The 27,012-nt window shown below is 40.2% G+C and overlaps 2 pseudogenes; both read right to left on the bottom strand.

The window, feature by feature from the left end:
* Positions 1–6,784: 6,784 nt before the first annotated feature.
* On the bottom strand, positions 6,785–9,755 carry LOC135701515 (tubulin beta-1 chain-like; annotated as a pseudogene).
* A 772-nt stretch (positions 9,756–10,527) lies between these two features.
* LOC135701480 (endoplasmin-like) lies at positions 10,528–12,060 on the bottom strand (annotated as a pseudogene).
* Between the last annotated feature and the right edge of the window lie 14,952 nt (positions 12,061–27,012).

Here is a 27,012-nt window from a genome sequence, read left to right as displayed (position 1 = left end):
TTTGCTGCCTCGATATTTGTGTGATCGGATTGAAAGAGGAAGTGATTTTCATAGATATAACACTAGAAACGCGGATGAAGTAAGAACACCACATCTTTTGAATAATGCTTCACAAAATTCATTATTTTTCAAAGGTATAAATGTTTTCAATTCGATGCCTAGACACATCAAGCGTGCAACTACACTTACAGAATTCAAGAGACGCTGTATTTCATATGTAAAAGCTGTTTATTGAGCAGTTAAATTTTTATGAATGGATAAATCATGTATCTTGACAAAGTTATCAATAACGGATTATTTTGTATGGAGACTGTCATAAAGACATTTTAGTAATTTGTGTAGCATATACAAAAAACTACATTGTTTGCCTCGATGGTGATGATGGATTTTTAGTTTTTTGATTTTGTAGTAGTAATAGTAAAAATAGCTTTGAGTAGTCTACAATGGTTTGAGCCTCGCGCGCGGAATACAGGTATAAATGACTAATACGTGGAAATTGTGGCAAAAGCCTTGAATTAGTAAAGGATTGGCTGGAAGTCGTTTCCTTGGATATAGTCCTGGCACTGCGGAAGCTTAAACGTGTAAATCCCAGGTCACGTATAAATGGAAGTATTGTCGAGGACTATACTTGGACTTTTGATAACTAGTTACACCTTTGAATGTTTTTGGTTGATGCCTATAGCATATTTAACAGGACATTTATATCTGTAATTGTAACCAGCTCGATTTTGTTTGCAAACCTGGTTAAAATGTTTATATTTAATTATCTTAAAGATAACTCGTCCAGCTCAAACCTTTGTAGGGGTAAAAGGTGGGACCATCATCATCATCATCATCAACTTCACTGCGAGATTGCTTACAAGTTGTGGGGCACAGTTGTCGGCAGATTCTAAAAAGGTCCTGTCCTCCTGTCGCGTTAGGCTTTTATATCTAAAGCATCGGAAGTGATCTAACTCCACTGTTTATGTTTGCGGTTTTTCTCTTCCTTCGTCCATCGAGGTTTGACGGGTTCGTTGACGGATGAGGGATCTCGTTGATGTGAACTATGACGATTCACAACCAGATGGCGCGCGTTTATTAATTTTCGTCGTTACGAACATTTCTTTTTTTTAGTTTATTACTTTGTTTGTACATGCTCAATCGTAAAAACTTTACAGAGCCAAGTTATCATTTGCGTTATACATTAATAATGTTTAAAATTAAAGAATTTTAACCGATTACTCGCGGTCTTCCCGAGGTAAGTGGATGACAGTTGTATGGATGGGGAGAGGGAGAAGGAAATTTGGAATATGATTTATGATTATAAAATTTCACTATTTCGAAAACATGTACTTAATCCTATCAACGTTATATCAGCTTTGTACTTTTACAATTATTGTAGAAACAAATATAAAAAATACAAACAATTACTCGCAAAATACAAACTAAACACAAAGATAATCAAACTCACAATCTAAGGTTAATATTCTTAAAGAAAACATAAATGGTATTATTGTTTCTTAATTAAATTTTAAATGATCACAATGCTTTATCTTTCGGAAGAAATCGTTTAAAAGACGTAAGCCTACTTGCTGGTCCTGATTATTGGATTTGTTTTGACAACCTTTCCGACCTAGTCCACACCACTCAGCTTTATCCTAGTACTTCACTAGTAAAAGTCTAACAAACTATTTATCGATACAATTTTTATGTGAAAAATTCCTATATGTCAATTGGATCGGAATCCTAAAATAATATTGTATTATTGATTACCGCAAAAACATTTACTCTACGATGACTCGTTTAAAGGGCGGATCGGTCAAAAATTGGTCGACTCAAATTTGATGATTTTTTTAAATTGTAAAAAAAAATATTAAAAAGAGGAACAGTGTATTAAAATTTTGCTCGTGCATAAGCGAAATCCAAATTATTCCCACGCACATTGAATGCGTCAGAAATTTGATTGCGTTATAATGTACGATGAACTATACGTTAAGGCAGATTTCAAGCAGCAGGAAAAGGAAAGGTTCAACATAAGCTTAAGCAGAAAAAGTTGTCAAAGTTCCCGTAAAAATACTTCGTTTGGCAGGCGATTTGCTCTTGTGGGCTGAAAAGCGAAATTTTCGCAACAACTGGCATTGTCAACCAAGATTTTTATGAAAAGCAAAAACAAATATTGCCTCTTTTGAAGAAACACAGTTGTTTCATGCTGTTTAGGCTAGAGCTCGCTTCCTGACACTGCGGGAAAATGACACATGAACAGTATACCGCTAACAACGTGCAAGTCGTACCCAAGAACAAAAGCCCTCCAAACTCGCCGGAGCTACGCCAAATTGAAAAATGCTGGGCAATCTTTAAGTGGAACCTCAAGAAAACTCAGAAAACAGTTGGAAATGCGAAACAGTTCAAAGCAAATTGACGTTCAGCATCAAATAAGGTTGATATAACAGTGGTACAAAATCTGATGGAAGGTGTGAAACGTAAAGCCCGAGAGTTCGCATTTGGAAAATCAGAAGCCTAATCAAATAATTTTCTTGTATTTTGCAGTCATTGAACTTCAAACAGAAATAAAGTTTTATCATTTATACAATAACATAATCAGCGAGTACTTGATCATGATTGACCAATTTTTGATCGTTGCACCCTTTATGATTAATGAATTTTCAAAATGTGGGATGTTCTAGTTTATTGGAAAATTCGAATGAAACTTCCCAAGTAACACAAATTCAATGAATTGTGTTGAGTAAACTGCTATACAACCAAAACCAGTCATATAAAGGTTATCTAAACTGTCATGTGTGTTGCTTGGATTAACGTGTAATTAAAAATTGTTACTTGGTTTTGCAGAACTCAGTGAGATTCTCGAGTGATTTAATACTGACGGCAATCGAGTGCCAGGGAGACGAAATCCACAACTGGAAACTATCGAACGGCTTTCCTTCCCTTCCGATGGAAGACGTGACCAGAGATTTTTTAACCTCTGAACAATTAAAATGACCTCTGCTCGGAATTGAACCCAGACGCACTGAGGTGAGAAAGCAGTCACGCTTACCACACAACAACAGAGCACTAGAAGAGGCTTGTTTGAACGTCAAGCTCGATCTGAAAATCCACGACTTACATGATGAAAGTCAATTGATCACTTTGAACAACTTTTACTGCAGCGTATAAGAAGTTTTATCAATTTAATTAGTCTTGTCAGGTAAAATGGTAGTAGAGCAAATTCACGTCAAATTTTTCTCCCTCCGAATTCCATGAAACTTTGCATAATTTTTCGCTAGGGGCAATAAACCCGGGGTCAACTTGACAAGTCCAGTACATTCCCAGTGTACCCCGAAAATTTGGTGGTGATGGTTCTGTCAAACTCATAAATTTCAGAAGTGTTATCTGAACAGGGCGAATGCGGAAATGACGTACAGTAAATGAATGTAATTTTAAAGATAATCTTATTACATATACATAATCAGTTTATGAATCTTTTTTGTGTAGCCACGAATGTCTTTGAACAGAACAAAACCAAAAGCTTAAACGTATGATTTGTAAAACGTAGTTGAAATTCTAGAACTACACTATGTTTGTTTTGATTCACTATGAAATTTTGACAGATAAAATTAGGGGTTTGTGGATTTTCCTATGTTTCTAGGGGTGCATCAATTAGGAATATAGCAAATATAGCAAAATAGCAATACAGCAAAATATAATAGAAGTAACCAAAGTATATTTATTTCCATTTCAGACCTCCATCAATCTGTTTCAATATGTTTGGATTTATTTCATTTCACAACGAAAATCATCAATTCGTTCTTTTCATATGGCATTCTTGCTTGTTGTTTTAAATCCACACATGGTGAAACAAAAAGTTGGTTTCCCATAGAGAAATACCGTTGCGGCGGCGGTGAAGGGCAGTCCCTTTGTTTACGTTGTGTGACGACATCTACTATTTGCAAGTGGGTACGTGAAACTAAGGTTATCTGTCACCATGCCGGGGACTTGGGGGTAATAAACCAAATATGTGATGGGATTCGGCCATTTTGAAAAAAAAACCTATTTTTTTTAAAATATGAATTGGGTATCTTTCAATAATTCATAACACGAAAAAGTCTTATCTAATCGAATTGACGTCAGAAACAAATTTGGAGGAAACTGGACTGCCTACTCAGATAAAAATACATTTGTTGAAACTTTGAAATTGTACACCCAACAGGGGCATGTAAGATTTGCTTACAATTAGTGGAGATCGCATGAACGGAGGATGAGATATACCGAGCTGCGGTCCAATGTGGAATGTGGAGTGTATTAGTGAGTGCAATGAATTATGTCGAAAAAAAAATTGAAAGAAGGTTGCCGACTGGACTCGAACCATGAACGTTGCGATGTCATGCTTCGCGATATAAATAGGCTCAAAGCGAATAAAAAGTACTCATTTCCTCTCATACTTGACATTCATAATCATCCTTACCAAAGATCATCATAGCTTTTATCATAAAAATCCAGTAGGGACGTTAAAACAAAGAATGCATCTAAAATTATATAGTACACTGATATCAATCCGATCGATCAAATCACGCCATAATTACGCGATTGATCTACAACTGTCACATCTTGCTTATTGTGCAGCCCTGACCTGACCTAGCCAGAAATTTCCATCATTGCACAGTGGAATGGCGCAGCTTATTTATCGGATGACCCCCGGAGACCAACGCGACGAGAATTGTGCAAGCAGACAGAAGAAGTCGTATCGTCAGCCTTCTATTCCAACCCATACTTATAGATGCACACAACAGAGAATGACAGTCTGTATTAACTGGTCGGCTGCGCGTTAGCCGTCATCATTTACACTACATCATCGGCTGAGGAGAAGTACGTGCTTGCATCAAACTAGGCCAAGGGATGTGACACATCGCAGCGCAATACTGTATCCTCTGTAGTGCTAGTTGAGGTAGGTACTGACTGACTGCGGTGCAAAAATGAGAAAGAGTGAAAAAAGTTACAAAAACAAGCCACAAACATATTTATACTTTCATATCATGAGCTCATTGCTCGGCTCGCAGCTAAATAGGTACATATAGGTACCTATAGCTCGCTCGGTCTGAAGTTGCAATGCCATCGATATCTACTTTCCGTTGACGACCGATGCAACTGTTTTGTTTGTGCATCTCAGAACTAGAGGTGTGCAATAGGGTTATTGAAAAAAAAAAAAGTATTTGTGATCTTGTAGGTCACCCTACAGATTTATTCATAACCACAAAATTTGAGTTCGTGGAAAAAAAATTATAAAGATTGATGAAGGTTGCAAAAATGGTTTCAAGTTTGTATGGGAATGACTGTGGAAGTATTTTAAAATTCACTTATATATCGCTCTATCTGTGCATCGCTGAAAAAATCAACATATTGTAGCTATGACAACGGCCAGCAATCATGTAGTTGTTGCGGTAAGCTTGATAGGAATTCAAGAAAGATAAAAATGCAAATGTGATGTATACATTCATTCACGTAAACTTGTATTTCATATCACGCAAACGAGCAACTTGTAAGCAATGTTATTTACAAAAATGGGCTTTTGTAAACAAAATTTGCAACATTTCTTGAAAAGTCTCAACACTTTACATCGTTTATAATGAAATGTATAATATGTGATGCTGCATTTATGTGCATCATATTGAACAAAAATACGAACTTTACGAACAGTGCATATTCAATTTTGGACAACTAGAACTAAAGTTAGAAAGATGTAAGTAAAATTCTAAAATTTCCCATAATCCGTCATAATCTCCATACAAACTTTAAACCATTTGCACGACCTCTAAAAATTTTCTTCTTCTTCTTCGTCTTCTTCTTCTTCTTCTTCTTTTTCTTCGTATTTTAAGCTTATTGCTTATACCCCGTTCACATTACAGTCTATATCACGTAATATAGGTTGTCTTGCAATGAGCACTCATACATAGGATTTCCAGTGAATACTAGATGTATGAATGCTCATTGCAAAACAGCGTATATCACGTGATATACGCTGTTATGTGAACGGGGTATTATTGCATATTAGCCAAGGGTTGGTCACTCTACACACTTGTTTTGTGTGTGTGTACAATCTAACCCCCACTGTCCGGCAGTGTTATTATGGAAGAAAACTGCTTTTTATTACCCTTAAATTAAAGCAGGTTTAGTCCGGGAGTTAGAAGGTGTTAGCTCTATTGCAGCTCCAGTGACCCATTTCAGAATGCCTGGTAATTCACGACCACTCCGAGGTCACTTTTACTTACAATAAGCCCCGCATGTTCACTCTACCTTTATCAAATGGATAATGGTATCATAAACACACTTCCACTTGTTTTGGGCCAATTTTTTTCTCAGTGTACCTCAATGTGCCGCATCTGGCACGGCAGTGCCAAGAAGTCATCGAACTGAATTTTGTTTGCTTGTGAATAATGAATTGTTGGCAACCCGGTATTTTGACAACTCTTGATTTTGTTTTGTTTTTCGAAACTTGAGAACTCAATTGACGACGACGATTTTGGGCGGCCGGAGCCGGAAAGCGACAGCGGTCAAGAAAGTGGTGGACGCTTTGTGCTAGTCACGACTGTCGGATCTTCAGAATCGAAAGGCGCTTAGCGCAAAGCCATTCCAAGCGACGAACAGACGAAGAATACCAACGGAAGATCAAAGCCATGAAGCAGCTGTACAAACCGCCGACGGTAGACGAAAACAATCGTTTGAAGGAAACGGAAAATTTCTACCGCTCGAATCTGTTCCGTCTACAAGTGGAAGAGATGCTAAGCGTGGTGAAGGTGAAATTCAAGGTGTTGAATTATATTGAGCGTTGGTTGGGTGATTTCTGGAAGTTTTTGAGGACGGAAAAAAATGCGAGCAATGAACGATCTCTGAAGGATGTGGATTATGAAGGGGTTGATTGCCAGACATCGTAACCGAGACTAGATGATTCAAATCGCCATAGGAAGGGGTGGTGAGCTTCAATGTTCGGAAGCAAATGTCGTGTTTTCCACTAGCTGATATACACTTAGCGTACCGTTGTATGACTCTACGACGGTGGGAGAGACTTTGTGCGATGGAACGACGGAGAACGGGTTCATGATGCGATCCGGGTATTCTTCTCGAATCTTCGAGATCAGTAGCGTGCCCATGCCTGTGGAGAGGAAGGTATTTTTGCTACTGATTTCCGCCAACGTTACAAAAGATTTAAAATTTACCGCCAAGCGACCGCGTAAGCTGAAAGCCTTGCAGGCAACAACCCTCTGATTCCTTACGGACATCATCCAGAATCCACCAGTTCGGCACCCTTGGTCGAGCCCTTGGTGTAGTATCGTTTGACCCAGTTGTTATCAGCACCGGATTGTCCGGAAACGAAGTTATCCGGTCGGAACAACTGTCCAAATGGTCCCGCTCGGACCGAATCCATAGTTCTCGGCTGAAGGTTGATCAGAATCGCTCGTGGAATGTACTTTCCTCCGGTCACGGGAGTCGATTTTGGAGAATCACTAGCGGGACTTGATAGAGATTCACGGTTGTGGTTTGTAAAAATTGGATTGTATTGCGGCACACTGCGCAGGCGCAGAGAAAGTTCAGTGTTACTAGTAACTTTAAAGATCATAAAAATTGTAACCTTGGGTGCCAAACAGCACCAATGACAGCGCCCGGATGTGCCCAAGTTTTAATTTGGCACACTGTGTAGAGTTAACAACCCCTTGATATTAGCTTATTGCTAGCTCTCAACTTAGTGTTCTACTAGACGTACTTCCACAGCTATCAATTGAGAGCTTTCGATGCCTGTTCCATTTTTGCATTAGTATAATTGTGTGGCAATAACAATACTCTATGCCCAGGGAAGTTGAGAAATTTTCCAACCCGAAAAATAGACTGAACCGGGAATCGAACCCAGCTTTTACCGACTGAACTAAGGGAGGCCCCAACCTATATCAATCTTTACCATTATTTGTGCTGGCTCATATTTTGTGGTTATGAATAAAACTGGAGGGTAGCATATACTTGTGGATTCGAATGAAACCTACAAAGATTTTGATTTTTCACATGCTTAAATAATTCTAAACGTTTGGATTAGGGTGCCAGTCCTAATATTAGCATGCTAGGGTCTATATGCACATTTTTGAAAATTGAAATATGCATAAAAAAATTGTGTACATACAAAAAAATGTGATCTTTTTTAAGTCTGCTATTTGATTAGCTACGACTCAAAACGGATAATGTGATTGGATTTAGTTCCATAAGTTGCATCGTTTTCGATTCAACATAAATAACCGTTTAAAAAGTGTATTTTAACCTGGGTGATGCGGAGACGGATCCCAAAACCGAACCAATTTCTAACTGTCAAATCGAACCATTTTTAACGCTCCCGGTATGAAGACACGGAACACTGTCTTTCGGCTATTACGAAATGCAAATTAGTTACGAACCACTATAAACGTACGGACGTCTTAACTGACAAAATGGAACAGCAAAAATATGCTCCTTCATTCCTTTGTTTAACGTAGAGCCAATCCCCGACGGACATCGATTACCATCCATTGACGGCAATCGAATGTGCAGAAAGACAGCTTCCACACCGGTAAGATATCGCACCCATTCAACACACATGGGCCGGGACCAACGATAGAGATTTTTATGCCCAACCTCAGACCCATTGGGGTGAGAAAGCAGTCACGCTTACCACTACACCTTAGGCACCGGCAATATGCTCCTTTCCACGACTAATTTGAAATGACAAGTGGCTTATCGACTTAAAATCAGTCCTTTCTCTGTTAAGACCTGGAATTCGTGATTCAATAAGTTTAAAAAGTTCATTAATGGTTGCTTTATAGTACTTTTATTAAAACCTCAAAGTTCCAGCAGTAGATGGTTACATTTCTCCAGTTCGAACGAAATTGCGAACCTTCCTCTTGATGGAGACCATCAGCGCCCGCTTAGTGAAAACGGATACTGAATCAGCGCATTTCTTCCATTTTGCCCGCATTTGCTGGATTTCCTTGACTGCCCCACCGTTTCGTCGAAGTTGCTGCTTTAGAATTGCTCAGTATTTTACGATTGGTCGAAATTCCGGGCACTTCGAAGGATTCATTAGCTTGGGGACAAAATCGATCTTGTTGGCAGCATACCACTCCATAACCACCTTGGAGTAGTGGCAGCTGGCCAAATCGACCCAAAAGATAACCCTATGCTTACGGATGAACGGCAATACACGCTTTTTCAGGCATTCTTCGATGTAAACTTGGGATGTCATCGTCGAGGATGTGACGAATGGTTCCGTTTTCAGGCCACAACTGCAAATCGCGTTCTTCGCGAACTTGTCGACAAACACGAACTTGAATCTTCCCGGCAAATCCCCACGTCGAGTCACGATGTAAAACTTTTGATCGGGAAGCTGCTTAAAATCGAGTTTGACGAATGTTTCGTCATCGATCAAAGTGCAGCCCTTGTGTTTCGTCAACACACGGTCTGACAAGAGTCTTGCACGATTTTTGGCCACGGAATGCTGCTTCATGTGCCGGTTCGGATGTTTACTGACTTTGTACGTACGACTTGTATCCTTCCCTGGCAAGGATGTTCCACACCGTTTGAATGTTGGCGTTGTACCATCTGGCCACATCTCGGATCGAAAGACCGGGGTTAACTTTAACGCTCCACAAAACCTTGCTGCGCAGCTGACGATCCCTGGTTCCAGTTTTTTCGTAGGTTCGCTGATTCCTTTCCACACTCAGGGTTTCCTTGTAGGTTTTGAGTACTCGACAAATTGTTGTTTTCGGCATCTTCAGCACTTTAGCCAGCTTGGAACCGGACCACTCCGGATTTTCCAGGTGTTTGTGCACAATATTTTTTTCTTCTTTTGAGTTCCATTTGACGTTATTTCTGAACGCGATCGACTACTTTGATCAAACTTGCACCAGTTGTTCTCTATTGAAGTATAAACAAACCACTGTCAAAGATTTTCAATTTCCAACACTAGAGGCGTGCTAGCGGCGTGGTTCCGGTTGTTCATCCTGTGAGACACCCAACGTCTGACGCATCATTCGCTCGATCCTGTAGGAAAAGTCTGCAATTTCCGATAGATGGAATTCAGACCGGAGAGTGGCGGTGTTGAACATCAACACAGCGAAACAGCTCACGCCTAAGTGCGTGGCGAGGGTTAATTTCGAGGATTTTGCGCTGGTTGAGATAGTACTGACGTTGCGGATCATCGGTTTTCTGGTGAGCGTTGGCCAAAGCAAGACGTTCTAAATTACCGGTCCAGCCGAATATGGACGCAACCATGGCACATAGGGAGTTGAAAACACGTGCCGAGACCAGAGCCTTGGCGATTTGTTCCTTCAGAGCAACATCGCTCAACCAATTCAGCAGAGGCTCGAATTCGGTCTTCAATTAATTGAAATGGGCCTTGGATTCTTCCGATTCGTTCAGGACGAAAAATTCCTTGGCAATGTTTTGGAACTTCTTGCCATCGAGTTCGGGCAGAGCGGAGATAGAGTATTCATCAACGCGATAGCAGACGTTCGGTAAATGGAGTCTTCTCAATTCAGTACGGCTAGCACCAGCAATGAAATAGATGTGTTCCTGCTTGGGCTTCATGCGGGAAACTTAATCGGACAGGTTGGTATATCCCTTTGGGATGTCCGACGACTAGAATCGCAGCAGCTTGGCCAGACGCGAACGGTTGCTTGGGTCTTCCATGATTCCGAGCTTGATGTTGGTGGAGAATTCCTTCCACAACTTTTCGTACGTTTCTTTGTCGAGCTTCTTGATCATGTCTAGTGCCTTTCGGACGAGTTTCTTCTTGATGACCTTGATTAGCTTATGCTACTGGAGAGTTTCAAGGGTAATGAACACCCGTCGGAAGAACAGTTTGATGATGACCGATTTGGTTCCCTATTTGTTGAAACTCTCCGATGGCTGCACCTTCGGGATCAACAGCAAAGATTTGAAGGTCGCTTCACCTTTGGCGACGAAGTGAGTGTGCGTTAGTGGTTTCGAAGTATTCTTGGTCAAGCTCTTGTAGAACTCGGTGTACTCATCATTGGTCACATCATTCGGTTTGCGCGTCCTAATTGGTTTGCTATCGTTCATAGCCTCCCAGTCCCAAACGGTCTTCTTGATCTTCTTGGTCTTGGGTTTTTCCTCTTCGGCTTCTTCCTCGGTTTGGTCCTCGTCCTTCTTCTCGGGTTTCTCAGTGACGTCTCACTTAACTGGGACATCCTCTTCGACTTCCTTGCTAGTCCACACGTAGATCGGGAAGTTGATGAACTGCGAATACCTTTTTTAATCAGCTGCTTGGCAGTGTCTTCCTCCAGGAATCGTCCTTCAGATGCAACGAAATTTGCGAACCACAACACGATCAGCAACCAAGAAGTCCTGAATAAAAGCCTACACCGAATTGTCTAATAATATCGTTGACATCTTGTTTCTCGGTCTTGGTCTCCTGCATCTTCGAAAGGAAATCGGTGGTACCGGACTTGGCAATGGTACCCACATTGTTAATCAGCTCCTGCTTTGTCATACCGATTCCGGTGTCGATGATTGCCGGTCTTGTCAGCCTTGGTCTCTATCTACAGGTTACTGTTTGTGTCCAGAACGCCAGGATCGGTGAGCAATAGCAATCGAATCTAATCGTATGCGCAACGAGGCATTGGAAATCAACTCACGCAAGAAGATCTGCTTGATGCGGTACAGCAAGTTAATGATCAGCTTTATCATTCGGTTGACCTCCCCCTGGAAGGCCACATTCAGACCGTCCAGTTTGATGGCTTCCTCCTCGCGTTGTTCTGCTTCGGCATCGGTGCGGGACGCTTCCTTTGAGGCACCAAGATTCATTTCAACCACTGGCAGGACCAGTTCGTCCGCCCGAACGGTGGAGATTCATGCAAACAGGAAAACTCCCACTACCAGAAGTAGTAGATACTTCATTGTGGCTTTCGTTTGCAACACTTTCGAGTTGTGATTTTGGAACTATTCCACACTTAAATCAACGGATAACATTCTGAATGGTTAACTTCACAAAACTTGTCTTCTTCCGAACACTCGCGGTAACGTTTCCAATCCAAATCCACTTCCTTGGATGACCGATTCTAGGCAGTTCATTTTTAAGAGCTCCAGAAAAAAAACCCTTCACGTATGAATTCAGTAAGGTCTTTTCAATAAAATCCGACCCTAAATTTCAAAAGGAAGAGCCAATCTTGGCAGAAAAAAACATACAATTTTTTTATGAAAATACGTGCGTTTGTGAATTTAAACCCGATTTGTTCAACAAGTGTGCGTACTGAAAAAAAAATTCATCATCACGTATGGATTCAGCAAGGTCTATTCAATACAATCTGACCTTAGTGAAGGGTTGGGCTCAAATCCATCTTGGCAGAACAGGTCAACCAAATTTTCATGAAAATACGTACTTTTGTGAATTGAAATCTTGTCTTAACAATTGTAAATGCTAAAATCTACCATCATGTATGTCTTTAGTAAGGTGCATTCTATAAAATCTAAGCTCAACTTTCAAAGGGTGAAGCAAAAATTCAGCTTGACAGAAAAGGCATTCGACATTTTCAAGAAAATACGTACCTTTGTGAATTTAAGCCTGATTTTCTCAACAGTTGTGAGTTCTTTAAAAAAAATCAACCATCACGTATTGAATCCATAGGCCATAGCTCAATTCCTAAAAATCCAACCCTAATTTGCAAAGGACGTTGTTAAAATACGTATTGGAAGGGGGCCAAATTAATTTTTCATAAAAATACGTGCTTTTGTGAATTTAAATCTGAATTGTTCAACAAGTTCGGGTGTGGACAAACAAAAAACTATCATCACGTATGTATTCAGCAAGGTCTATTTAATAAAATCCAATCCTAGCTTTCAAATGATGGAGCCTAAATACGTCTTGGCAGTACTGGTAATCAATATTATCATGCAAATTCGTACGTTTGTGGGAAAAAACCAGATGTTATCAATAATTAAAGTCCAACAATAAAAGTCTAACATCATATACTGATAGTGAAATCGAAAAAAAAAATCCATCATCACGTATGGGTTCAGCAAGGTCTATTCAATAAAATCTGACCCTAGTGGAGGGTGGAGCCCAAATCCATCTCGGCGGAACAGGCAAAACAAATAGTCATGAAAATACGTAATTTTGTTAATTGAAACCTAATTGTCTCAACAATTGTGAGTGCTAAAATCTACCATCTTGTATGTTTTTAGTAAGGTGCATGCTACAAAATCTAACCTCAACTTTCAAAGGGTAGAGCAGAAATCAAACTTGACGGAACCGACAAACTAAATGTTGATAAAATACGTACTTTTTTGAATTTTAACTCGTATTTTGTGCTAACAAGCTATGTATTAATTCAGAAGAATTCATTATATCAAATCTAAGCTTAACTTAAAAGGTTGGAGTAGAAATCCAGCTTGACCAGGCATCCTAAATTTTTCGTAAACATTCGTACTTTTGTGAATTTAACCCTGGTTTTCTCAACAAGTGTGTGTGCTAAATAACATTTAAGAATACCCGTATTTCACAGGTATTTTACCGGTATCAAATTTCAATACCGGAACCACCTGATGGTATTGAAACCCTTGGTCGTAAGTCATAGGATAATACCATATATTTTAAAAATGGATTCACAATTGGAGCACCACATGTGCTAAAAGATATAAACTTTCGAGAGCCGTTACAACTTATATTCGGAGATTGTTTTCCAATTCGCTTACATGGCTTAGTTAGAAAATTAAAATGTTTGGCATCCCTAGTGCTTGTACATAAACCTACACACGGGCATCAATTAAGCACCTTCATGCTCGTAAGCTAGTTCGACAATTATTATTATTATTATTATCACTAGCGAAGTTCCATTGGAATGTAGTCACACGGTCGATCAGACCGACTCAAAAAATGAGCCGATTCGACTAAAAATATTACTCAGCCTAGGAGCATACTAATAGACTGAGTGAAACCTCTATTGATTTGAGAAGTTTGTCCTGAAAAAAAAAACCGTAATATTCATCATACTTTTGAATAAATCCATTTTTGATGAAATTGAATCGGTCTGATCGTCCGTGCAGAGCCTAGCAGCATTGATAAAGCTCTGCTAACGCAACGCCTCTTTACCGTGTGCCTGTTGGTATAGGGGAGCGACAACACCGATCAAGTGCAGGTGGATCAGGTTTTGAAGAAATTTAAAGAATTCTCGGCATTTAATTTTGCCGATACAACCTGCAAAGTAAACAAACTCTGTGCGGTTTCATGTTGCCATTCGAACCGAACTCGTTTGAAGCCAATTTGGTTGATTATTAATAAAAATGATATCAACCGACTGATGGGGATCAATCACATTCAACGACAATGTGCATGTGAGCGAGGAACCAGGTTATTAGTGTAATTGGACCTACTCTTTTGACATGGTGAAATCACCATGACAGCTAATTTTTTGCCATCGATGGAAGAAGCAGATACTGTTGCTTTGGGTGTTACATTCATATTAGCCTACACCAACAAAGCATTAGGGGGGTGAACGACTATCCACATTTTCCGTTTCGTTGTATGAATGTCTGTATTTTGCAATGATTAATAACTATCGAAAAAATGATGGATCCTTCGTACGATATGGTATATTTGGTTGCAGTCAGTGTGATTATGGGATTGTGCATCGCCGAGCGCGTTTATGCTCAGTCGGTTCCACGGGCGGCCGAGCCGGCGTGCTAAATGCTTCCCGTCGCAGTTTATGCTGATTTGAAAAAGGCCAGACAGCCAGACAGTCACTGCCCTTGAATTTCGAGCGAGCTGCAAAATGGTATGCATAAATAAATTTAATTTATTATCACACACATTTTCGCACGACACGATCGGACGTGATGGCCCAGTGGCCGTCGGTTGGCGGAGGCGGTGGAAGTGGCTGCTCGTCATAGCGAAGAATTGCCGTCATAGCGAAGAATTGGTAGGGTGCTGCATCGCTAGCGTCCAACTAGCACTATTTCTCATCGCTCTTCAAAACGTGGAATTTTTGAGCATTTCAAACCAAACGCACGATTTGCATTTTTGGGGGTAGTTCAGTTTCAGATGCAATCAGCAATAATTGAATGCATTCCTTATATTCGCCTTATAAATAACACCGACCACTATCGAAAAGCACCTCAGGCCAAATGGAGCAGCACCCTATCGGTATAAATTTGTAAGTGCAACGTTTCGGTGCTTTCATTTTGCACAATTATATTTACTTCATGCAGTCAGAATGTCACTTGAATCCGTCGAAAGCCGTGGCTTTCGAAGAAATGCGATCGAGGGAAAGTAGGTGAATTTAATCTTTCGCATGGTTCAACCGACTGCACTTGCACGAATGGGACAATTTATCTGTCTAGAACGTGATTTACTGCCGAAGGGATTGGATGAGTGAGGGTTTGTGTGAATTTGAATGTTTTGGGAAAGTTGTTTGCGGAGATTGTGGGAAAATTTGTGTTTTCTTGTGTTCTATAACTATTAGGGTGGTTCAAAACAACGGTTTTGCTCCACCATTTTAATTGATTCTAAATCAGGTCCTGGTCATTCTCCCAAAATTTGAGTGTATTTGGATGTGAACTCATACTGTTTATATGTGAATTACTATGGGAAAAGTGAACTTTACGTTCGCAACGTGATAGAACTTCGCCATAATATTTTACGGAAAAGCTTGCTCATATGCGAAATTTTAGCAGCTAGAACTTTACTGAGGACCGCTTTTTGGTTACACTTCAAGGTAATTAATTATTAATTGATTTCGAAACCGATAAATTTATGACATGATTAATCGACTGTTTTCAGGGCAACACTGCATCTTGCACTTATCACACATAGTAGCCTAGATTTTTTGCTCTAGCTGAGAAAAATTCACACGGTACAGACAGAAAACTTTTCCGTAGATCATAACAGCGAGGGTTAGAATGATGAGAACATCAAGTTCACTTTTCCCATAGTAATTCCCATATGAACTTTAAAGGGCCAGTGTAGTATGAGTTCGCATCCAAATGAGCCCAAATGTTGGGAGATTTTCGAGAACCTGATTTGAAATCGATTTAGCTTGGTAGAGCAGAATCGATATTTTGAACCACTCTAATAACTTTACCCAAGAAATTTTAAAACCAAAAAAACTCGATCCGATGCTCTTCGGTATGCCGTGCCTTTAATGCGGTACCCAACGATGGACGCTAAATTTGTACTTTATCAGGTTTGGTAAATAGCGGCTTCGGCAGGCATTTACTTTTTTTTAACTCTTTATTTGTTCCAAATTCAAAATAAATTGCATTTCATTTTAACCTAGGTGCTCCAGTTACTACAGTAACTTACCAGCCTCAATTGTTATGATATATATCTAAGTGTTTCTATATTGTTCCTGCCTTGGAAATTCAGTATTTTAAACAGATTTTTAAAACCTGCATGTCAGTATAACAATTGATATCTTAAAACTAAAAACTAAAACTAAATCTTATCTAAGTATACAGGGAATTAATCGTTGCAATTGAGAATTGCCACGATTTTTGCCTGAAATTATTAATTATTTTGTTGGACATTTGTTCTAAAGTCTCAACATTCGAAATTCTATGTGCTTCGGTAGTACTGTACCAGGGAGGCAACTTCAAAATCATCTTCAGAACTTTGTTCTGAATCCTTTGAAGTGCTTTTTTCCTGGTAGTGCAACAACTAGACCATATTGGCACAGCGTAAAGCATGGCCGGCCTAAAACTTCTTTAAATATTAGAAGTTTATTCGTCAGGCAAAGTTTGGATTTCCTGTTTATAAGAGTATACAAACATTTAATATATTTGTTACATTTGGCTTGAATGCCCTCAATGTGATCTTTAAAAGTTTATTTTTGGTCAAGTATTAATCCAAGATATTTCACTTGGTTTGACCAGGAAATTGGAATTCCGATCATAGTTACTATGTGACTACTACTAGGTTTCAAAAAGAAAACTCTAGGCTTATGTGGAAATATTATAAATTGAGTTTTGGAAGCGTTGGGAGAAATCTTCCATTTTTGTAAATAAGAAGAGAAAATATCTAAACTTTTCTGCAGTCTGCTGCACATAACACGAAGACTTCTTCCTTTGACGGAAATGCCTGTGTCATCAGCGAACAAAGATTTGTGGCAACCCTGAGGCAAATCAGGGAGGTCCGAAATGAAAATGTTATACAATATAGGCCCAAGAATGCTACCCTGAGGAACTCCTGCTCTAACAGGTAGTCGATTAGATTTAGAATGTTGATAATTTACCTGCAGAGTTCTATCAGTTAAATAATCAAATTTCATAATATAGAGTGGAAAATTAAACTTTTTAAATTTAGCAATCAAACCTTCATGCCAATCACTGTCGAATGCTTTTTCTATGTCTAGAAGAGCAACTCCAGTTGAGTAGCCTTCAGATTTGTTTGAACGAATTAAATTAGTAACTCTTAAGAGTTCATGAGTAGTTGAATGCCCATGGCGAAATCCAAACTGCTCATCTGAAAAAATTGAGTTCGTATTGATGTGAAGCATCATTTTATTTAAAATTATCTTTTCAAAAAGTTTACTTATTGAAGAAAGCAAACTTATTGGACGGTAGCTAGAAGCTTCAGCTGGATTTTTATCCGGCTTCAAAATTGGAACAACTTTTGCATTTTTCCATTTATCAGGAAAGTATGCCAAATGGAAACATCTGTTAAATAATTTTACCAAGAAAGACAAGGTACTCACTGGGAGTTTTTTGATGAGGATATACAACATTCCATCATCACCTGGAGCTTTCATATTATGAAACTTTTTAGTTATAGATCTTACATCGTCCACAACAGTCCCCCAGGAACCATCAAAAATATTATCCCGAGAGAAAATATTCAGATAATCCCGAGCAACCTGATTCTCAATAGGACTAGTAAGACCCAGACTGAAATTATGGGAACTCTTGAATTGCTTAGCAAGTTTCTGAGCTTTTTCCAAATTTTGATCAAAATTTTACCACCTTCTTTAAGCGCTGGAATAGGCTTTTGAGGTTTTATCAAAGTTTTTGTGAGTTTCCTAAAGGGTTTGGAACTCGGGTCTAATTTAGAAACATTATTTTCAAAAGTTTTGTTCCTCAGGGCAGAGAATCGCTTTTTAATTTTTTTTGCAAATTCCGCCAGATAACTTTCATGGTAGGATCACGTGTTCTTTGATATTGTCCCCTACTGACATTTTTGAGACGGATCAGGAGCTGAAGATCGTTGTCTATTATAATTGAATCGAATTTAACCTCGCATTTTGGTACTGAGGCAGCTCTTGCTTCACCTATAGAAGTAGTCAGAGATTCAAGAGCATAATTAATTTCATCTTTGGTTTGCAAAGGAATGTTTGGATCGAAGTTAAATTCCATAAATGTTTGATATTGCTCTCAATCAGCTCTATGGTAATTGAAAGTAGAGCTGTTGGGATTAGAAACTATTTCTTGGGATATTTCAAAAGCTACTGGAAAGTGATCAGAACCGAAGTGGCCTACGCATTGGAATGGCAAATAGGCAGCTATAAACGTAAGTTGTCCACAAGTTTCAAATGAAGAAAGAATTCTATGTTTGATTCGTCTATGAGCAATGATGGTAACACCACCACAGGCTCCATAAAGACGATCATTTCTATAAATGAAATAATTTGCGTCCCTCCTAACCTTATGGTCAGGTTTAAGTAACGTTTCAGTTATAACGGCAATATGCACGTTATGAAGTCTCAAAAACTTAAATAGCTCGTCTTCTTTATCTTTAAGAGATCGAGCATTCCAATTTAAAATATTAAATGCTTTAAAATCCATTACTGAATTCCAAAGTCATGACAATATTGTTTGCATATTTTACTCCAGTTTGAATAGCATCAAACATGGAGTTAGATTTAAGCACTTCAAAAATCAATTTCCGTTAGAATTACGTTGGTTAGTATTTTGATTTCTACCCGCTGCTATAGCAGCATAGGCTCCATTTTTTCACTGAACATTGTTAGCAGCGAGGGGAGTAGGTATGGATGAAAAATTTGAAGCAGGGGTGATATTTGTACCTACGGGTACGAATGTAGAATTTGTTCCTTGTTGACCGTTGTTAACAGCAGAGGAATTTGTACCTGGACGGGAACGTGGAGCGTTTCCTACCTGTCGCTTAGAACGAGATTGTAGGATCTCTTTGCGAGTCATACATTACCAAAAATTGGATTTGTGGTTTTCACCACAATTTGAACATTTAAATTTCTTAGGATCTTCCTTCACAGAACAGTCGTCCTTTGCGTGAGAGGAATCACCACAATTCATGCATTTAGCTGGAATGTAGCAATTTTTAGTTCCGTGACCCCAACCCTGGCAGTTACGGCACTGGGAGAGGTTTTGGAAATTTCCTCCAGTCTTCCTGAAGTGTTCCCACTTCACTCGGACATGGAGCATAAGGCAAGCTTTTTCCATGGCCTTAAGGTTGTTTAGTTCACTAGACTTGAAGTGAACTAAATAAAAATCATTAGAAATCCCGTTGCGCGAATCGCCAGGACGGGATTTCATTTTCATTTTGATTACTTGGAGTGGCACAACTCCAAGTAATTTTGCCAGTTCATCTTTGATCTGATCCAGGGATTCACCACTGGGCAGTCCTTTCATGACAACCTTGAACACACGTTCAGTTTTGGTGTCGTAAGTAAAAGATTTGTGCTGCTTCTCAAGTATCTAAGGATACTTGAGAAGACATTTAAATCCGTCCAAGGTTACAGCCAATACACGGCATTCACCCCGACGTCCTTGTAGTGAAAACTTAACCTTCACGAAGTTCAAAAGTTACATGCGAAGAGCATGGAAATCGAAAGTGGTTATCACAATAGGGGGAATCTTTTCCTTCTTGGCATTAAGCCGGGAAAGTTTACTAGAATTTTTCTTGGATGATGGATCATGCTCATCATCCGTGAGAAAATAAAATTGATTGCTCAAATTAATTTCATCAGAAGGGGGATCAAGAGTTTGCCCTTTTTTTTTTTGCGCTTAGGCTCCATGGTGGCAGTAAATTTTTATCCAAATCGACTTCCAAGCAGATTACTATAAGAATCTGAAGGATCGAAGAGGAATTTTCCAAATCGATATCCAAGAAAGATTACCTCGGGTAGGGTCCAAACAAGGATCGAAGAGAAATAAGCGCTGAACAAGGTAGAAATTTTACAGGTTGAGCACTGAAAGGTGGTGATTAAAATTGTTGTAGCTTTAGGTAGTAGTAACACTTCCTTCAGCAAAAAGCAAATAGATCCGCAAGACAAAAGAGCACTATGCAGACTGGCAGGCATTTTCTGTTTTCAGGGTGTAGTGTAAGCCCCTCTTAACGGAGAAGCTTTTATTGTAGCGATCGAATAGTTACATTGTGCATAACTCAAAAGCGTATGCATAAAAGCAAGCACGTAAATAAACGATGCGAGCAGACCCAACAAACAATTGAGAGCTCTTATAAAACACCTGAGTTGATCAAACGTTGAATAATAGCTTCCAGAGTTGTACAAGAATGTAGTTGTATTGCCTTTTTGGTTAAACGCTTCATAAACTGCTTGGAGCACTCTTAAATGATTGTTTACGTTCGGTTTACCTATATGCTTTATAAGACCTACGATAACTTTTATAGCACCTTAGTTAAACCGATTGACAAGAGCTATATGGTACGTGGAATAAACGCATCAAAACAAACCATTGTAAGCTCTTATAAAACACCTGAGTTGATCAAACGTTGAATAATAGCTTCCAAAGTTGTACAAGAATGTAGTTGTATTGCTTTTTTGGTTAAACGCTTCAAAAGCTGCTTGGAACACTCTTAAATGATTGTTTACGTTCGACCAATCACCAACCACAATTTTGTTGCTAAAAATAGCACAAGTGATAGGCACGTTTATATGACCATAAGGCAATGATTATTCGACTGCAAGAGAAGTCACTCAAGATGAGCTTCATATACTTCTCTAATATGATCAAAATATGTATTCAAGAATAGAGCAGATGGAAACAGAAGCGGCTGGCAATCCGGGATCATGAGTTCGAATCTTGCTTCAAGAAACCCTCGGTGGAGTAGAGGTAAATTATATATAGGTGTTATTAATAAATGCAAACATTAATTTAAGACATATATCATATAATCAACGATAACATTTCTAGATAAATTCTCTCAATTAATGATTAGAGAGATTAATTGAAAGAATATCAATCAAAGATTAGCAGATGCTTGTTACTACTTCCTCCATGATCACAGAATGTGAATTATGGCATAATTATATATTTTTTCAATGTGCACAAATAAATTAAATTAATAAAAACTGTACAAGCAATTATTTTGGCGTACCACGACAATTTTTAAACTAATTTTAATCTGTGAATATTGTGAGTACTTACGCAACGGTTATTAAGGAGTCATTAAAAAGTGCTATAAACGCTTTTCACCGCTTGCTGTATAGTGATTATTTAGGAGTCATAAAAGAGTGTAACAAACGCCTCTTAGGTTCAATCTCTAATACATTTCGAAGAAGCTGTTAGGATGTGTCTACAAACGTTGTATTAGAGCTTTCACCAAAACAATAAAGCTTGAGTTTAAATATGTATCTATAAACGTTGTATAAAAGTTGCTTCTACTCCTATACCGCGTATACATATAATGCTGTAGTTGAACTGGTTCTCCAAACCAGTGTAAACAAGAGTTTTACAGAAGTTGTAATAAACAAATTGTACAGTTATTATTCAGCATGCAGTTGAATAAAATCACAATGGAAGCGTTTCTTCAACAAGAAATTGATTTTGGGTAAACGTTTGACTGAATACGTTAGACAACACCTTTGTGTTGCAGTTGTATAGGTTCTCCAAACCAGTGTAAACAAGGGTTTTATAAAAGTTGTGGTGAACACATTGTGCAATTATTATTCAACATGCAGCTGAACAAAATCAAAACGAAAGCGTTTCTTCAACTGGAAATTGTTACTTGGGGAGTCTCGCTCTCTTAGGCCATAGACTGCAGGACAAAAATACAAGTGTTTCTGAATATCGTATTCATCCAGAAAACCAAATTAACAATACCTTGTTAGACCGTTTTAGTATCTTCGTTATCATATATAAAGCAGGTCAGCATCCTAAAGAAAGGTGCAAATTTACTGAATTTTCACACCCTAGCACACTGTATCCACACCGTTCCACGTGTTTTGGTTTCAAGCTGTTTTTTTTACGACGCATAGAGAAGTAATTAGAGCAACATGATGGCCAACATAAGCCAAAAACAAACATTTGTGAAAATCGACGAAATTTACCCATTCGTTGAAATGGCCCATTCGGCGAAATGACCCATTCGGCGAAACGACACAAAACGTTCAACAAAAAAGATTCTATAAGTCAGCGGTACGCCGCGAAAAAGTTCAAGTTCACGCAACCTCACATCTGTAAGACGATGAAAAGGATAGGAATAGTTTATTGTTTATTGTTATTTTACATCAACAGGCTGGATGAAGCCCCAATGATTTAAACCTTATCAACAATGGTAAAAAAAAATACATTCAAGCATGGTCATAACATAAAAAAACATTAAAAAACGTATATCTTATAGTCAATATCTTAAATCCTGCCGGCGAAAAACAGAAGAAAACTTTCGACGAAGCGCATCACGGGAGAGATGAAAGTCGAAAACAGATGCAACTCTGTTGGATGTTCTCTGCAGTCCGCAAATCGCACCGTACGCTCCATAATTTGTGCGACGTAGAGGCAGTCTTAGTCTTATTACGAAGCGGTCGGGGTTGAACATTCAGGTCGATTTGCCTCAGGATAGCCTCACAATCTGTCCTTCCTTGTAGGATATCGGCCACGGTTAGGGCTCTGTTTGTGTCTCTTCTAGCCCGGAGAAGTTCTAGGTCGATAAGTTGACAACGGCTTTCTTAACTTGGTAATCGAAACGGATCGTTCCAAGGCAATCTACGCAACGCAAAACGAAGAAAGCGAAGTTGAACAGATTCAATTCTCTCGGCACCGTTGTTGTAGTTTGGGTTCCAAACCGCTGAACAATACTCAAGCGTCGATCGAACAAGCGAACAATAGAGAGATTTTAGACAGTAGATATCAGTGAAGTTTTTAGCTATCCTAAAAATGAACCCTAAAGTTCTTGACGCCTTATCAACAACATATGCAATGTGTTGCTTGAATGAAAGCTGCGAATCCAAGATCACACCCAAGTCTTTCACCTGATTCACGCGCTCGATTGTCGAGCCAAGCAGGTCATAGCTAAATATTATCGGTTGTTGTTTTCGTGAGAACATAATAGCGGAGCATTTGGCTGGGTTCACTACCATTCTGTTTAACCTGCACCAACTAGCGAATACATTCAGTTGACGTTGAAGAAAATGACAGTCAGCAATGGAGCAGATTCGTAGGAAGATTTTGAGGTCATCTGCATATGATAACCAAGGAGCTTCGATGACCCGATGCACGTCGTTGAAGTACAGTATAAAAATTAACGGTCCCATGTGGCTTCCCTGAGGTATACCTGATATGGCGAAGAAGCTAGCTGATCTGCAATCTCCTATGGCAACTTTTAGTTGCCGACCGGTAAGATATGATCGAAACCAACTCAGAAGATTACCGCATACACCGAGCCTGCCGAGTTTAGCAATCGCAATAGCATGGTTCAACTTGTCGAATGCCGCGGATAGGTCTGAATAAATAACGTCCGTTTGAACCCGACCGACATGCTTTCGGTTATATACGATGTGAGACACAGCAGATTGGTAGTTGTAGAGCGGCCGACAGTAAACCCATGTTGATCAGCACTCAAATACTGCTTGCAATGGGACAGCAACGGTTCCATAATCACTAGCTCGAATAGCTTCGAAACGGCACTTAACGATGTAATTCCTCGATAGTTATCCACAGCTCGTTTCCTTCCTTTTTTGTGGACGGGAAACATGTGCGCAAATTTCCAGCAAGATGGAAATATGCCACCTAGGCGAAGAAGCGGAATTAACAAGCTAGCAATATGTCTCTTCAAAAATACAGATGGAACTCCAGCAGGTCCAGGATTGAAGGATGACTTGAGCAGAGTCGCGGCCTTAGAAATCATTTCTGCATTAACATCAATTGCACCCAGCGTTTGATCGTTTACTGGAACGTTCCTGGCAGCTAGGTTAATATGGTCGTCAGTTAGTGTCTCATTAGTGAATACACTGGAAAACTTTTCGGAAAAAAGGTGGCATATATCCTGAACAGTGGCAGCAACTTCTCCGTTGAATTCCATAGACGATGGGAGGCGGGATTCCCTGCGTTGCTCGTTCACGTAGTTCCAAAAGGATTTCGGGTGTAGCTTAAGTTTGCGCTGGATGCCTCGTTGGAAACTTGAAAAGCATTCACGACTGACTCGCTGGTACATGTGATTCAGCCTCACATAATGTAGTTTCAGAGGGAGCGTGCGATACTTCGTAAATCTTCTCAATGCTGCTCTCTTGATTGACTTCAACCTACGTAGCTCTCTCGTCTGCCAGGGAGGGTGAGACACTTTGTGGTGAATTCTTTTCGGGACGTGTCTGTCAATGACATATGCCAAGACATGTGAAAAGGTTTGCGCTGCAGCCTCAACGTCATCTGGATCAAGGATGTTCTCCCATACCATGCTAGACAATACATCTATGATGCTACGGTGGTCAGCTTTACGGAAGTCATAAGAAACCGTAGCAGTATAGTCGCCGAAATCACGCACGAGTTTGTCCTCAACAGTGACAATTAGAGGAGGGTGATGTGGAACTAGCTTAGTTAGTGCACAAGGAGCCGAGGAAATTGATGGAGCCCTGTCCTGTGTGCTCACGAAGCAGAGGTCCAAACTACGACCATTTTCATTAACTACATGGTTAATTTGAGAAAGCGTCGCTGCGCTGCGATGTGCGGTATAAGAGGTGAGGAGAAAGAAAACGAGTGGACTCTTTCGTTCTCGGGTCTTCTTATGCAGCAACAGACGTGACGTCACGTCTGCTGCTGCATAAGAACACCGTCAGAATGAAAGAGTCCACTAGTTTCCTTTCTCCTCACCTCTTATACCGCACATCGGCTGCGCTGTAGTTGTCGAGAAGGCTAATAGCTCCTGCGTGAAATGTAGAGCTCTCAGGATCTGGATACAGGAATCCGCTATGAGATGGACTCCACGAAACGCCTGGCAGATTGAAGTCACCAAAAATGAATATCTCATCAACTGGAGTGGAACTTTCGACAACTGTGAAAACTGACCGACAGTGAGTATCGATGAGTTCATTGTCCCGGACTCGATCAGGTGGAATGTACAGAGCGCATAAAAATAGTGTGCGATCACCCAGATTGATGGCTGTCCAAACCTGCTCCACATTGTTCCATGAATCGTTCTCGATGGCCTTTGCCTCCAACCCGCTACGGACAGCTACAAGGACACCTCCACCAGTAGATTTACGGCTGTTGTTAGGATTCCGATCGCAACGAAAGACCTCGTAGTCAGGACCGAAGACTTGACTGGAAAGCGTTCGATAATCGAGCCACGTTTCGACAATAATATCGTAGCAACGATCCGATACAGCTAGGCGGTACTCTTCAACATCAGAATTCATTCCACCGGCGTTTTGGTAGAAGATCACGACGTCCTGCTTGCGGCAAGGAATCGAACGACTGCTCTCCCTGGAAATCACATATACATCAGGCAATAACTGACCATCATCAAGTCTCATTGGATACTCGCCATAGTGAGTGGGTTGGAAGACCCCCTCTCCGCATCCGACAGCAGGTCCGGAACGACTATGATGAACGAAGGCTGCTGATGGAAGGACTGAGACGGAGGGATGGGGGGCTTCCATGGGGCTTTCTACGGCTCGTTCTGGGTTTCCAGGATTAGGAGTTACAGAGGCATCATCACAATGACTAGCATAGTTAGAATTGCTGAAAATTTGATCGGCATCAGGCAGTGAATAGTTAATATATTGATTGTACTTGCTTGTAGAGGCAAGGTGGAATACTCCTGATTCATATCCAGCCACAGGTCCAGGACGACTATGCTGAACGCTGGCGGGAATCGGCACGACTGGGCTGGAGTAACCAGGAGCTTCCAAAGAGCGGTCTATTGTGCGTCCCGGAGATGAATTAGGATTGTTCGAATAGTAAAGCGGATGTTGTGAATGAGCAGTATCAGAAGTGCTTCTCAACTGGAAACAGCCGGCAGGTGCTTGAAGCGTTGCACTGGAACACGGAAACTGATCAGGCAAATGACTGTAACTAATGTATGCATACTTGCCTGAAGACGACGCTTGGGAGACCCCACCACCGAACTCGACCGCAGGGCCAGAACGACTCTGATGGTAGGAAATAGAACGACTGTGATGGCGGGAAACAGCTAGCGCGACTGGATCGAGTGGTTCGAGGTCTCCCATAATGCGACAGGCATTGCGTTCTGGTCTACAGCGCTCCGATTCACAACGCAAAATCCAATTCTGAATCAGCAGACTGGGTCTAGTCCGGAAATGGGAGTTGAGAACTCGGAAGGTCCCGTAATAGGAGAGATCGTGATGGTAGGCGTGTTAAAACGAGGCAACCACATGTTTTTTGAACCGTCTTCAAATTCACGGAACAAAATTCCTTTCTGCCATGTATCCGATCTAAGAGCAGCTTCGCGTAGTTTGGGATTCATTCCGACTTTGTACGAGATGAAGCTCATACGGCTGATGTCGGATCCTTTTTTGACTAGCGACACAACCTTAATCGGATCTTCGCACTGTAGACAACCTTTCACCAGCTTCTCGATTGATTCCGATTTCACGCTAGGATGAATACGAGAAAGGTACAGCCAAAACAGCTCGGTGGGTTCAGGGACAGTAAGGACCTCGGTAAAGGCATTGTCACCTGTTACTGCTTTAGAACCACCAACAAGTGGTTTGCCTGTCAGCGAGCCTTGATCGCGGCGCCGTTTTAATGGCGGTTGACGCATGAAATCAGAGTTTGTCGGAGTTGTCAATGCGATTCGTTTTGATAGCTGAGCGATCTGCTGTTCTTGCTTAGCCATTTCCGCGTGTG

Source organism: Ochlerotatus camptorhynchus, unplaced genomic scaffold (assembly GCF_037179485.1).
Source record: "Ochlerotatus camptorhynchus isolate MF236.1 unplaced genomic scaffold, CSIRO-AGI_Acam_v1.1 ptg000165l, whole genome shotgun sequence".
Classification (NCBI taxonomy): Eukaryota; Metazoa; Arthropoda; class Insecta; order Diptera; family Culicidae; genus Ochlerotatus; species Ochlerotatus camptorhynchus.
Note: the sequence above shows the minus strand (reverse complement) of the source record. Positions and strands in the feature narration are given on the sequence as shown.